At 38.4% G+C, this 15,000-nt stretch overlaps 1 long non-coding RNA gene across 1 annotated transcript in view; it reads left to right on the top strand.

The window, feature by feature from the left end:
• The first annotated feature begins 1,733 nt into the window (after positions 1-1,733).
• LOC144963773 (uncharacterized) overlaps positions 1,734-15,000 on the top strand; it is a 22,289-nt gene continuing 9,022 nt past the window's right edge. Inside the window, exons 1-4 of the long non-coding RNA XR_013643707.1 lie at positions 1,734-1,820; positions 9,268-9,455; positions 10,792-10,976; positions 12,258-12,442. This is a non-coding gene — a long non-coding RNA (uncharacterized LOC144963773). The remainder of the gene's footprint in view (positions 1,821-9,267; positions 9,456-10,791; positions 10,977-12,257; positions 12,443-15,000) is intronic.

Below are 15,000 nucleotides of genomic sequence, written 5' to 3'. Positions count from 1 at the left end.
TGATGATGATGATGATGATGATGATGATGATGATGATGATGATGATGATGATGATGATGATGATAATATATATTTATTGTCCTCAAAATAGTGGCAATTTGTCATTTAGTTACACGTGATATTACATTATTATGAAGAACATACATGACATAATAGATTGACACATATACACACGCACACATGCACATCATCATCATCGTTGTCGTCATCATCATCATCATCACCATCATCATCACATCAACCTTCCTAATATTATTTCCATTACATCTCTCTTTTACTATTCGCCATATCACCATCATCATCCGCATCTTACTTCATAATATTATATTATTAATTTTAAGAATGTAAGAGTGAAAGTTTGTGCTTTGATATCCCTTACCATAAAGACAAAGATCGTGTTCTCAGATCGTGCTCTCTCTGTCTCTCTTCTTCACTTGTCATTGCATTCTCTCTTACATTCCCTCATTATATTCTCTCTCTCTCTCTCTCTCTCTCTCTCTCTCTCTCTCTCTCTCTCTCTCTCTCTCTCTCTCTCTCTTCCTTTATTTCTTTACTTCTTTCTCTCTTTCCTTTTTCTAAAGACAGGGATCGTGTCCTCTCTCTCTCTCTCTCTCTCTCTCTCTCTCTCTCTCTCTCTCTCTCTATCTATCTATCTCTCCCTCTCTCTCTCTCTCTCTCTCTCTCTCTCTCTCTCTCTCTCTCTCTCTCTCTCTCTCTAGCTAATGACAACAGTAGCAACACATCACTGTTCTTAAGTCTACCGGTACATTGTGTACATTACTTCGCCTTCACAATGCCGTTCTGGAACAGAAAAGATTTGTTATTACTATTCACTGAACAATATAGATCGTATGCGCTTGACTAAGAAGCTCACAACATCACCATCCAGAAGTATAACGGACCGACACACAAAACTATGTGTAATCTTGAACGATGGCAGACGTTTATAGTCTGGTCAAGTGAGTATTACTTATAAACGCGGATGGCAAGAAGCAATAACAAAGACCTGAGTGACGTCAACTTCATATTATCTATAGATAGTATGCGCTTGGCAAAGAAGCTCATAACATTGCCATCCGGAAGTATAACGGACCAACACACAAAACTGTGTGTATCCATGAACGTTTATAGTCGGGTTAATACAGTTCAGTGAGCATTACTCATAAACGCGAATGGCAAAAAAAAAAAAATAACAAAAATAACAAAGACCTGAGTGACGTCATCTATAGACCTTTTCCGTCTTTAAAGAGACCGCAACGAGTTACAAAAATAAGCCTCTTCATTTAATAGGTGCGTTGCAATGTGTGTGTGTGTGTGTGTGTGTGTGTGTGTGTGTGTGTGTGTGTGTAGCCATCGTTGTGTGTGTGTGTGTGTGTGACCGGGGGGTGGGGGGAGGAGGAAGGGTCCGTGGACGCATTCGTTAACAACATTTTGTATCGATGTTTTGCGTGTTATTTATTTGTATTGTGTGTGTACTTCAGTGTCGATACAATGTGTTTTTATGTGCATGGGTGTTTATATCTGTTCAGGTGAATTTTAATTCGTGTCAGAGCTGACCCATTTTGGTTGAGCAATGTTAACCTCATATAAATTACCTTTTGTTGGACGTTAAATAATACAGTATGATTATTAATTACCTAAAAATAAACTGATTGGATTTTAATTTAATTGAATTAATGTTTTATTCACAAACAACTCACAACTACACACCAACCACCAGTCGGTGACCGACACTTTTCACGAGATTGAGAACTGGACAGATGCATTTTTAGAGAATGAAGAAACCATTGAAATCTTTGAGAGGCCGTTTTCATCTGATGGTGAGAAAATTACTGTTTTATCATATTATTTCAATTACTGCCTAATTCTAGATAGATATTGGAAATTGGTTTTATTTTATCTACAGAATCGTAACAAACAACCGACTCAATAAATTGATTTTGAACCAAACTTTACTCCACATAAAACAAAAAGTTTTTAACAGTGACATTGATTGGGTATTGGAAATGTGATAGCCTCTGTAGTTCTTGAAATATCAGATGGAAGACCTGTCCATAATATTATAGTGTTTACAGATCAAATTTGCTTTATTGCTCTTCAAATTCGGCATTGCGAACCACAATGTTGTTATTGAGAGGAAAAATGCGGCAAAAGGAATTCAAATGTGCAAGATGTAATGTAAATTGTTGACGTTTCAAAATTCATTCATTTTATTTACGTGACTTAATTTATATGGTTGCAAAAGGAAAGCAAATGCGGCATTATGAATTCAAATTCGGCAAGAAGCAAGCAACTTTGCTATCAATTTTCTTCATTGTTTTCTTATTCTTAAGCCTTTTCTTCCTCGTGACCAAACCTTTGCCAACCGAATGCCAGCCATACTTGTTTTTACCTAATATTTCCATAACAAAAATTGCCCCTTAGGTGACTGATCAGCCACATCACACTGATCAGCAGGTGTGCTCATAGTAAAAAGACTGGAAGAATGTGGTCCATTTGCATTATGAGGATAATTTAAGAATAATTTAAGACTTTCTCCGTCGACTTTGGCGGGAACTGTGGTAGCCATTTTGTTTCCAAATAGTTACGGTAAACAAAAAGTGACCTCATAGGAATTCCTGGAAGTGTGGTAGCTTAACATCAAAAGGATCGAGGCCCAACAAGAGGAGAGGCTGTAGAAGGTAGATTGAAAGAGAATCCTACTGATTGTTACGACAAAAGGTGAGAGAGGAGTGAGAAAGAGGGAAAGGAAGAGACAACAAGGAGAAAGAGAGCGAAAGTTGAGTGATAAAAAAAGATAAGGATAAGGATAGCCGACTAATCTGTAACTGTAACGCAGGACTTTAACTGTAACTGTTACATTACTAGCCATCAAGCAATATGAGTTCAGATAGAAGCAGCAAAACGTCCACGAGACAATCTAGAAAGGATTCGAGGAAAGAGGACACAAATTGTGGAAAGTGTGACAGAGATGTTGGGAAGAATGATCATGCATTAAAATGTGACATGTGTGAGCTGTGGCACCACACTTCTTGTGAAGGAGTTAGTGACTCACTATACAAAGCAATACAGGATGCAGAAGCCGACAAAACACAGGGCCTACACCGGTACTGCAAGAAATGTAATAGGTTTGCCAGTGGATTTATGTCAGAGCTACAGCGCCTATCGGCCAGACAAGACGCCCTAGAAGAAAATTTTGGCGCATTCGAAGCACGAGTTTCAGAGAAACTTAAGGAGGTGGATGAATCAACGAAGACCTAGGTAAGAAGGTGCAATCCTTGGAGGAGAGAGTAGTCAAACATCCTTCTGAATATGTAGAGCTAACAGTCAAAGAGGTGCAGGAAAGGCAAGAAAGAAGGCTAAACATTATTTTCTACAATTTGGCCGAAAGCTCTGCCGAGGACCCAAAGCAGGTGAAAAGCGATGACCTCAGGACAGTGAGTGATATACTGGACCAAGTGGGCATTAAAGTTCCCTTTACCAATCCCACTCGCCTAGGAAAGAAGGAATCGACATCGGCAAGACCCCTCAGGATACAAACAACAAGTGAAGAAGATGCCACTAGAATCTTTTAAGGATCGGGAGGAAACTCAGGGAGATTGAAACTCTCAATACAATCTATGTAAACAAGGACAGGACCCCTTTAGAACGAGAGGAATGGAAGAAACTACTAGTAGAGCGGAAAGAGAAAAACCAAGAATCAAGAGCAGAAGGCAAAGAGGAAAACTGGGTCATCCGCAACAACAGAGTTGTCCAAGGGAAGCCTCAGGATCATCTCTAGCTCAGAAACCACTGGAGAACAGACAAATTGTACATAAACCTAATTTAAATTGTTACTCACCTGTAAATATTGTTAGAATTAACCAAAGTTTTGTTCGAGGTGGGTTAAGGATTTTATTAACTAATGTAGACGTAATAACTTTAAAGATGCCCGATTTGCTGCAGCTTATTGAAGATCATGAACCTGACATTGTTGCCTTGACAGAAGTAAAACCGAAGTACAGTAAAACCACCCTCACAGAGGCAGAGATATGTATTGAGGGTTATCACACCCCAATTCATAATTTACAAATGGATGGGAGAGGAATCTGTATATATTTTTCCACTAAACTTAGCGTGGCGGAATTCAAATGTACAAGTACACAATACTTTTCTGAATGTGTTTGGGCTAACGTTTCTCTTGGAAACAATCATAAACTTCTGTTTGGATGCATATATCGTAGTCCGTCAAGCACCTATGAAAATAATAGAAACTGGAAAATATGTTACGTGCCATAGTAGATATGATCCCAGAGCGCCTAGTAATTGTTGGGGACTTTAATTATCCCCATATAAACTGGGAGGAATGTGCAGCTACAGTTGAAGGTTCAGACAGTGATTTATTTACAGAATGCCTCATGGACTGTTTCTTAACACAACATATCGAAAGACCAACACGATATAGGGGGACCAACAACCATCAGTACTAGATTTAGTGTTAACATCCGAGGAGAATGTTGTGAATAACACCCAGTATCTGGCCCCAGTGGGCAGCAGTGATCATTGTACCATCATATTCGATTATACATGTCAAACACAGGCAATTGAAAGTAAAACCGTGAAGTACAAATATGACAAAGGGGACTACAGAGGAATGAGACAATATCTTGGTGGCATAGACTGGGCCCATACACTTAATGAATGCAGTGAGCAAGAGGATTGGGACACTTTCCAGAATATATTAGAATCCGCGATGAAGCAATACATACCTGTGCACAAGGCTAACGACACTAAAAGAAAGAGAAAAAGAAATCTATATATGAACAAAGAAGGGTTTAGACTTATCAAGACTAAAGACAGATCATGGCAAAGATACCTTCAGACCAGAAATAGCCTTGATTACAGGTTGTATTGTGACGCCAGAAATACACTGAGAAGTTACACAAGGAAGCTTAAGAGCGATTTTGAGGAGAGTATTTCAAATGAGATCCAAGAAAACCCAAAAGCCTTTTGGAAATACACCCAATCGAGAACAACAATAAGAAGCGGGGTAGGTGATCTGCGGGACAGTAATGGAGACCTGCAAAACGAGGACATTATAAAAGCAGAAATAATGAACAAATTCTTCTGTGGTGTATTTACACATGAGGACACTAACCATGTGCCAGCATTGGAGACAAGACATTACAGCGAGGCACTTGTCAGTATAGTTATAAAGAAAAAAGACATACTGAAAAATATATGAAGCTTAACCCAGGCAAATCAGATGGACCTGATGGACTCCACCCTCGAGTGCTAAAGGAAATTGCGAATGAAATTGCCACACCGCTTCAAATCATATTCACAACGTCGTTACACAACGGGAACTTGCCACAACAATGGAAACTTGGACAAGTTACTCCAATATTTACAAAAGGCGATAGAAACACTCCTGGCAATTATCGACCTATGAGTCTGACAGCAGTTCCGTGCAAAGTGATGGAGGCAATAATTAAGGAACATGTGATGGAGCATATGGTCACAAACAATCTGTTCTGTGATGAGCAACATGGCTTCGTGCCTCGGAGATCATGCATAACACAACTAATTACCTGCATTGATGAATGGACAGACGCCTTGGATAGGGGAGAACCGATGGATGCGGTATACCTCGACTTTAAAAAGGCATTTGACACTGTACCCCATGAAAGGCTCATTCAAAAACTACATAGCTATGGCATCAGAGGAAAGATAAACGAATGGATATCTAACTTCCTGCACGACAGAAAACAGAGAGTCTCACTGAACGGCACACATCACAGTGGTCGGATGTCACCAGCGACATTCCACAGGGAGTGTTCTGGGTCCAGTATTATTCGTGGTATTCATCAATGATCTACCTGATGTTGTAAAAAACGTGATCAGAATATTTGCTGACGATACAAAGTTGTTTGGACCTGTAAGAACAGAAAGTGACCGACATACTATACAAGATGATATCGACAAATTATCAGACTGGTCAGACAAGTGGCTGTTAAAGTTTAATGCAAGCAAATGCAGCGCAATGCATCTTGGTTACAAAAATCCAAAGCACACATACAGAATGAGAGACGATAACGGAGTGTACCAGCAGCTAGGGAAACAGAAGTAGAAAAGGATTTAGGAGTGCATGTAGACAACAGACTATCCTTCCACCATCATGTCAACTATGCAATAAATAGAGCAAACAGAACTCTCGGAATTATTAAAAGGACATTCACCAGCAGAAATAATGATATTATTAGGCGGCTCTACACTGCTCTGGTACGACCATCACTTGAATATGGTAACGCACCGAGGATATCACAGCATGTCGGTGACATGGATAAAATTGAAAGGGTACAAAGGAGAGCAACGAAGCTTTGTTCAGATTTGAAGCATCTACCATATGAAGATAGACTGAGGCATCTCAAACTACCATCATTGTACTACAGAAGACAAAGAGGAGACATGATACAAGTATATAAGATAATAAACGAGAAAGATAGAGTAGATAGAGAGCAAATACTACCAGAGAGCACATTTAATAGAACGAGAGGACATAGCGACAAATTAAAAAAAAGACAGGCCAGATTAAATGTAAGAAAATGCTCCTTTGGACTCAGAGTGACAGATAACTGGAACAGCCTTCCAGAAGATGTAATTAAAGCGAGGACAGTGAATGAGTTCAAAGACAAGTTAGACAAACACTGGCATTACAAGCGTTACCAGCTCCGCCCCAACCATGCAGGTGCGCGTAGATATATCAGAGATAGTGCAGAACGGGTAATACAGGCATAGCCTTCAACCCGAAGAAGAGGTATCGAGGTATCAAGGTATCAAGGTATAAGCACAGTGTGAATGAGTGGGGGGGGGGTAATCCAGCAGAACAAATTAATGCTGACAATAAATGGGGGTGGGGTGGGGGGTGGATGGAAACTGCGGAAAATCCAAGAAAAATTGTTAGACCAATTTATGATACCGTACAGCTTTACGTTAATACATATGGCATTACGTAGCGTAATATCCACTAAATGCTAACGCGGGTTCTTTAACCAAAACAACAACGTAAGACGAACATGACTGTCAGCGATATTAATTTTTTTCCCGACAGACTAAGAGTTAACGCCAGTACTAATTTACACTGAGTAGGGTGAATGATCAGTAAAGTGCCTTTTCAAGGATTCAACTATTCCCCTCAGAGCGTACGAGAATACGCCCCTTCCCCCCCCCCCCCCCCTCCCCCCCGTACTTCCTCCGCGAGCAAGTTGCCATACTATACACCGCCGGAAATAACGGCCTTTCACATCAACTCGCCGCTCAACGGAACAGCATACTCGCGATCCGAGGCAGTGTCATACACAACGCCAGGAATACTGGGTTTCCTCAATCGCCTCTTAACTGAACATGGCAGTACTGCATCAAATATGTGCAGATGGAAAGTTGGGAACAGTGATACCTGCCGGAAATGCCAGGCAGCCCCAGAGACCAACGATCACATTGTCCTTCACTCACTGTCCAGTAATTAAACTTGATGGTGGCTATGAAACCGTCCTTATGGCGGAGGAAGACTTTCGAAGCTGGGTTGACGAAACAAATGTGGAGGTGTACTCATACGCTACTACTACTACTACTACTACTACTACTACTACTACTATTACTACTACTACTACTACTACTACTACTACTACTACTACTACTACTACTACATACCACTAAAACACATAGCCGCACCTAGAAATAGCATCTTATGTTTAATTCATGAATCAAGACATGTACCGATCACAGTTTGAATAATAACTTTTTAATTTACATAAATACAGTTTTACATATAGATATCATCCACGGAAAGACTTCCGTAGTTTCCCATTGGAAAAAAATACAAAAAAGAATCCCCCTCCCGAACCCAATCCCCCATCCTATATTAGTGATATAAATAAAAGACAAGAATTCGCAAATCAAAAACACCAATTGTTAAACTATCTTAACAGTCAAACAAAGTAGATATCATTGTAACATAGCGAAAATTGTCGATGTTTTGAGCTAAGGCCCCAAAAAAGAAGAAATAATGAAAAAATGAAATTGACTAAAGTATTAAAGGGACTGAAAAATAAAGATCCAGGACCAGATGGAGGCCGCCAGATGCCCTCAAAACGAATTTATTAAACACCACAGTGAACATGTGAAATATGAAGTCAAACCCAAATACCTTTCAAACTCCCAAAAACGGGAGACCTGGGGGATTGTAAGAATTGATCAGGCATCATACTCCCCAATTCCTAGTAAAATTTTCACTCGAGTGATATTGGAAAGGCTGAAAATTGTACTTGATGGGAAACTTCGCCATGAGCAAGCTGGATTCATAAAGACGGATCCTGTACCGACCATAATATAGCAACGCTCCGGATTATAATTGAACAGTCTCTTGAGTGGCAATCACCACTTTATTTGAATTTTATTTACTTTGAAAAGGCTTTCGACAGTATTGATAGTTTATTTGGAAGATACTACTACTACATCATTACGGCATACCAGAAACTTATATAAATCTTGTTAACCATTTAACCAAGCAAGCTACAATGCTCTTAATGACCAGTTACTCATTTTATACATGAGTACGGTGCATGTGAGATAATGTGAGTGAAGTCTTTTCCAAGGAGTCAACTATGTGCCGCTCAGAGCAGGATTTGAACCAAGAACTTTCCGATCCGGATGCGAGTGTCATACCACTAGACCACACAACCACACGATTGGTTTTGTTTCTCTTAGTCCAAATTAAATAGAGATTTAACAAATTGACTTTTAAGCCAATCAACCTGATCAAACTATCTTTATATGAATATTTGTTAATACTTTTCTTTTTCAAAGACGAATGTATGGACTATAATGATGAATTCAGATTTTCTTCACAAGCACATATGGGTATTATGAAGGATTTTGACATGGAGTTTTTCCTCTCTGAACATCCCAAAGTATGGCGACTTTGCAAATAGAGAAGGGAAAAGCAAAAAAAAAAAACAAAAAAACAAAACAAAACAAAACAAAACAAAACAAAACAAAAAACATGAAAAAAAAACCAAACAAACCCAAAGCTATCATTTGTTGTAACCCTGATATCTAGAAAATCATTATTTTTCTTCAGCAAATGAGCTAGAGTAAAATAACCATCTAATGAGAACATCTAATTCTACTCACTGACTCTAAAACGTTTTAAAATATATTTTGATGGCTTACATGTTACACTTTTAGAATCAAATTCTGTAAGATTATATCAATTTTGTCTCATTTTAGCACAAGTCAACATATTACGCCATGGGACAACATTGTTAAACTAGAGAGTGTCTTGCCTTGGGAGAGGGTATGCATCATGGTGGATTTCTTTTAGGAACGGCATCATTATCTTAAAGACAGCAGCAGCATTTTACAAACGCCTATTTGGTCAAAGGACTGGATTTCTTGATTAGATTCCTTATTTTAAAGTAAGACCTTTTATTTCGTCAGTTCCATATCTACTCTCCCTCTTTCCCCCCCCCCCCCCCCCCCCTCCATCTCTCTCTTCTCTCTCTCTCTCTCTCTCTCTCTCTCTCTCTCTCTCTCTCTCTCTCTCTCTCTCTCTCCACTCTCTCTCTTTCTTTCTCACTCCCTTCCTCTCTATCGATCTCTGTCCCTCTTTCTCTCTCTCTCTCACACACACACACACACATGCACACTCACATACACACACACACACACATACACACATGCTTTCTTTTTATCTCTGTAAAGCTGTCAGTAGCATTAAAATTCGGATGTGGATATGCATCGGAGGAAAATATTATTTTGACCTTAATTTTCCAGTGAAGGAAATCCCTCGACTGTATGACGATTTAGTACAGTAACCCCTCCCCCTTTCTGCCATAGATTACAATTACCTGCATTCTTTATTGAGATAATTATTACTATAGATTATATTTTGTTTGGAATCGTGGTGTCATTTTGTTTATGCCACCATCTTCCAATTTTTAAAAAAATAGGTAATGAAGTACATTTTCTAAAGTGTTGAAAGCACAAATAAACAAACTCCCCCCCCCTTCTCTCTCTTTCCTCTCTCTGTCTCTGTCTCTCTCTCTCTCTCTCTCTCTCTCTCTCTCTCTCTCTCTCTCTCTCTCTCCAATGTAGTGGCAGCAAGATGACAATGGGTGATGTAGATCCTGTTATCGAGTTCCAATGCCTGAACTATCTTGGTATTTTTTTCAAAAAGCTTGTAAAGAATTATTTCCACTGAGGATGAATAAAAGGAATGGAATTTGAACCCATGGCCTTCTGATCCGAAGGGGAGTGTCATACCACTAGACCACATCGCCACACGATTGGTTTTGTTTGTCATGGTCGAATTAGAGATTTAAAAATCGACTTTTAAAACAATCATCGGGATTAAACGTTATATGAATATTTTTTCTTTTCTTTTTTCAAAGACGAATAAGAACTGGCTAAAAATGTATGGCTATAATAGTGATGAATTTAGATTTTCGTCTCAAGCACAAATAGTATAATAAAATATTATTTTGACATGGATCTTTACCTCTGTGCACTTTCCTGAAGTCTGATGGCTTTGCAAAAAAAAAAAGAAGAAAGAAAATCTCATTGCTCTAACCCTAATCTCTAGAAAATCATTATTTTTCCTTTCAGCAAATGCGCTAGAGTAAAATAACCATTATGAGAACATCTAGTTCTACTCACTGACTCTGAAACGTTTTAAAATATATTTTGATGGCTTACATGTTCCACTTTTAGAATCAAATTCTGTAAGATTATATCAATTTTGTCTCATTTTAGCACAAGTCAACATATTACGCCATGGGACAACATTGTTAAATTAGAGAGTGTCTTTCTTTGAGAGAGGGTATGCATCACGATGGATTTCTTTTAGGAACGGCATCCTAATCTTAAAGACGGCAGCATTTTACACACGCCTATTTGGTCAAAGGACTGGATTTCTTGATTAGATTCCTTATTTCAAAGTAAGACCCTTTATTTCGTCAGTTCCATATCTACTCCTCCCTCTTTCCCTCCCTATCTCTCTCTCTCTCTCTCTCTCTCTCTCTCTCTCTCTCTCTCTCTCTCTCTCTCTCTCTCTGCCTTCCTCTCTATCGCTCTCTGTCTCTCTCAGACACACACATACAAACACACACACACACTCACACACACATACTTTCTTTCTCTCTCTGTAAAGCTGTCAGTAGCATTAAAATTTGGATGTGGAAATGCATCGGAGGAAAATATTATTTTGACCATGATTTTTCAGTAAAGCAAATCCCTCCACTGTATGACGATTTAGTACAGTAACCCTTCCCCCTTTCTGCCATAGATAACAATTACCTGCATTCTTTATTGAGATAGTTATTATTATAGATTATATTTTGTTAGGAATCGTGGTGTCATTTTGTCTATAATATTTTGTTTATGCCACCATCTTCCTGTTTTTTTAAAAATAGGTAATGAAGTACCTTATCTAAAGTGTTGAAAGCACAAATATACACACTCTCCCCCCCCCCCCTTCTCTCTCTTTCTCTCTTTCTCTCTCTGTCTCTCTCTCTCTCTCTCTCTCTCTCTCTCCCTCTCTCTCTCTCTCTCTCTCTCCAATGTAGTGGCAGCAAGATGACAATGGGTGATGTAGATCCTGTTATCGAGTTCCAATGCCTGAACTATCTTGGTATTTTTTTTCAAAAAGCTTGTAAAGAATAATTTCCACTGAGGATGAATAAAGGGAATGGAATTTGAACCCAGGGCCTTCTGATCCGAAGGGGAGTGTCATACCACTAGACCACATAGCCACACGATTGGTTTTCTTTGTCATGGTCGAATTAGAGATTTTTAAAATCGACTTTTAAAACAATCATCGGGATCAAACGTTATATGAATATTTCTTCTTTTCTTTTTTCAAAGACGAATAAGAGCTGGCTAAACATTTATGGCTGTTATAGTGATGAATTAAGATTTTGGTCTCAAGCACAAATAGTATAATAAAAGATTATTTTGACATGTATATTTTCCTATGAGCACATTCCTGAAGTAAGACGGCTTTGCAAAAAGAGAGAAAGAAAATCTCATTGCTCTAACCCTAATATCTAGAAAATCATTATTTTTCCTTTCAGCAAATGCGCTAGAGTAAAAAAACCATTATGAGAACATCTAGTTCTACTCACTGACTCTAAAACGTTTTAAAATATATTTTGATGGCTTACATGTTCCACTTTTAGAATCAAATTCTGTAAGATAATATCAATTTTGTCTCATTTTAGCACAAGTCAACATATTACGCCATGGGACAACATTGTTAAACTAGAGAGTGTCTTTCCTTGAGAGAGGGTATGCATCATGGTGGATTTCTTTTAGGAACGGCATCCTAATCTTAAAGACAGCAGCATTTTACAAACGCCTATTTGGTCAAAGGACTGGATTTCTTGATTAGATTCCTTATTTCAAAGTAAGACCCTTTATTTCGTCAGTTCCATATCTACTATCTAGTTGTCTCATTGAAACGCTTGACAAACATGTGCCATTCCAAACAAGGACCGTCACCAACCGCAAGTATGCTCCGTGGTATACGTCGGACGTTAAAGAAGCTAAAACGAAGTGTCGGAGAGCAGAAAGACTGCTGAAAACATCAGGCCTCATGATTCATCGTGAAATATTCAAGAGCGCATTTCGTGCCTGGAAGACAACAATAAAAAAGGCAAAGACCACGTATTTTCTTTCAAAATTTGAAACTTCTAAATCTTGTAAACAATTATATAACATCTGCAATTATCTACTTGGACGTGAAAGATGCACTTCATTACCATCTACAACCAATCAAAGAGACTTGCCAGACACATTTGTCAACTTTTTTAAAGACAAAATCCATAACATTCGTTCAGAACTAGATCGGCATGAACAATTTATAGATACAAATACATTCTGTGGTACCCCTGTAGACAAGTTCCAACCAGTTTCACCTAGTTTCATAAACGAGTTGATAAAAAAGCCCCCATTAAATCCTGCAACCTTGATCCCCTACCAGCACAGCTTTTGGCCAGCTCCATTGATACATTATTACCATCCATTACATCAATCATAAATACATCCATACTGACTGGCGAAGTTCCATCGTGCTTTAAAAGTGCCCTCGTCAAACCACTTCTGAAGAAACCATCACTAGACCACAATATATTAAACAATTATCGTCCTGTATCAAATTTACCTTTTTTGTCAAAACTTTTGGAGAAGGTAGTTCTTACACAATTAACATCTCATCTTAAGAACAACAGTTTGGAACAACCCTTTCAGTCAGCCTACAAACATCAACACAGTACTGAAACGGCGCTTCTTAAAATCTTTAATGACTTGTTATGTAATGCTGAGCTAACAATATCAATGTATTATGCCTTTTAGATCTTTCAGCTGCCTTTGACACCATTGACCATGACATTTTGTTAAGAAGACTAGAAAATACGTTCGGCATAAAAGGAATTGCCCTTAAATGGTTTACATCATATTTACAGGATCGATGGCAGACTGTCGTGGTGAATGGTGTTCAGTCAGAACAAGTTTTACTAAATTTTGGAGTGCCACAAGGCTCTGTTCTTGGCCCTGTCCTTTTTACTGTATATATGCAGCCCCTTTCTAGTGTGATATCCAGATTCAATCTGAGTTATCATTTTTATGCAGATGATACGCAAATATATGATTCAGCACCCCTTAGTAATTTACAGTTCTTAATACAAAGAATTACGAGCTGTTTTAATGAGATTAAATCTTGGATGTACCACAATAAGTTAAAATTAAATGATAGTAAAACTGAGATTTTAATGTGTGGAAGACCGAGTATCCTTAAACAGGCAAATAAATCACTAATTACTCTCGGAAATAGCACAATAGAATTTTCAAATAAAGCAAAAAACCTTGGCGTCATCATTGATAAAGATCTTTCCATGACAAGCCACGTGAATAACACCATACAATCTATGTACATAGAAATGAAAAAAATAAGCAAAATTCGTAATTTAATACCGAAGCATATAACAGAACTTTTAATTAATTCCTTGGTTTTATCTAAATTGGACTATTGTAACTCCCTTTGGGCGAATTTAACTAAAGACAAAATTAGCAAACTTCAGGTTGCTCAAAATAACGCAGCCAGGCTCATTATACGCAATAACAAAAAATACCCGTCAGCAACTCTTCTTCTCCGTGAGTTACATTGGCTTCCTGTTGAAAAAAGAGTTGCCTATAAGATTTGTACTGTTGTCTACAAATCCCTGAGCACGAACAGTCCCTCCTATATTAAAGACCTTCTAAACATATATGTCCCCAATAGAAACTTGAGGTCAAGCAATGACCAATCAATCCTTGTCAAACCTAAGCCATTGCGTAAAATAGGTGAACAGTCTTTTCAATTTTCGGCCCCCCATTTTTGGAACTCTCTCCCGTCACACGTGAGATGCTCGGATTCGTTGACAACGTTCAAATCTCGCTTAAAGTTTTATCTTTTTACGTCATAATGTTGCAATATTATTTTCATATTTTGTTGTTGTTAAATTGAATTCGTATCACGTTTCCTTCACACTTGTCTCACTGTAATATGTTTTGTTTTATATCACTGTAAAGCGCTTAGAGCCTGTGACAACGGGGTAAAGCGCTATATAAATGCCATTTATTATTATTATTATATTACTCTCCTCTTCCCTCCCTATCTCTCTCTCTCTCTCTTCCTCTCTCTCTCTCTCTCTCTCTCTCTCTCTCTCTCTCTATCTCTCTCTCTCTGCCTTCCTCTCTATCGCTCTCTGTCTCTCTCAGACACACACATACAAACACACACACACACACTCACACACACATACTTTCTTTCTCTCTCTGTAAAGCTGTCAGTAGCATTAAAATTTGGATGTGGATATGCATCGGAGGAAAATATTATTTTGACCATAATTTTTCAGTAAATCAAATCCCTCCACTGTATGACGATTTAGTACAGTAACTCTTCCCCCTTTCTGCCATAGATTACAA

Source organism: Berghia stephanieae, chromosome 1 (genome assembly GCF_034508935.2).
Source record: "Berghia stephanieae isolate SIO BIC M18660-M18661 chromosome 1, UCSD_Bste_1.3, whole genome shotgun sequence".
Taxonomy (NCBI): Eukaryota; Metazoa; Mollusca; class Gastropoda; order Nudibranchia; family Aeolidiidae; genus Berghia; species Berghia stephanieae.
The sequence above is the reverse complement of the archived record's forward strand: the minus strand, read 5'-3'. Positions and strand labels throughout refer to the sequence as shown.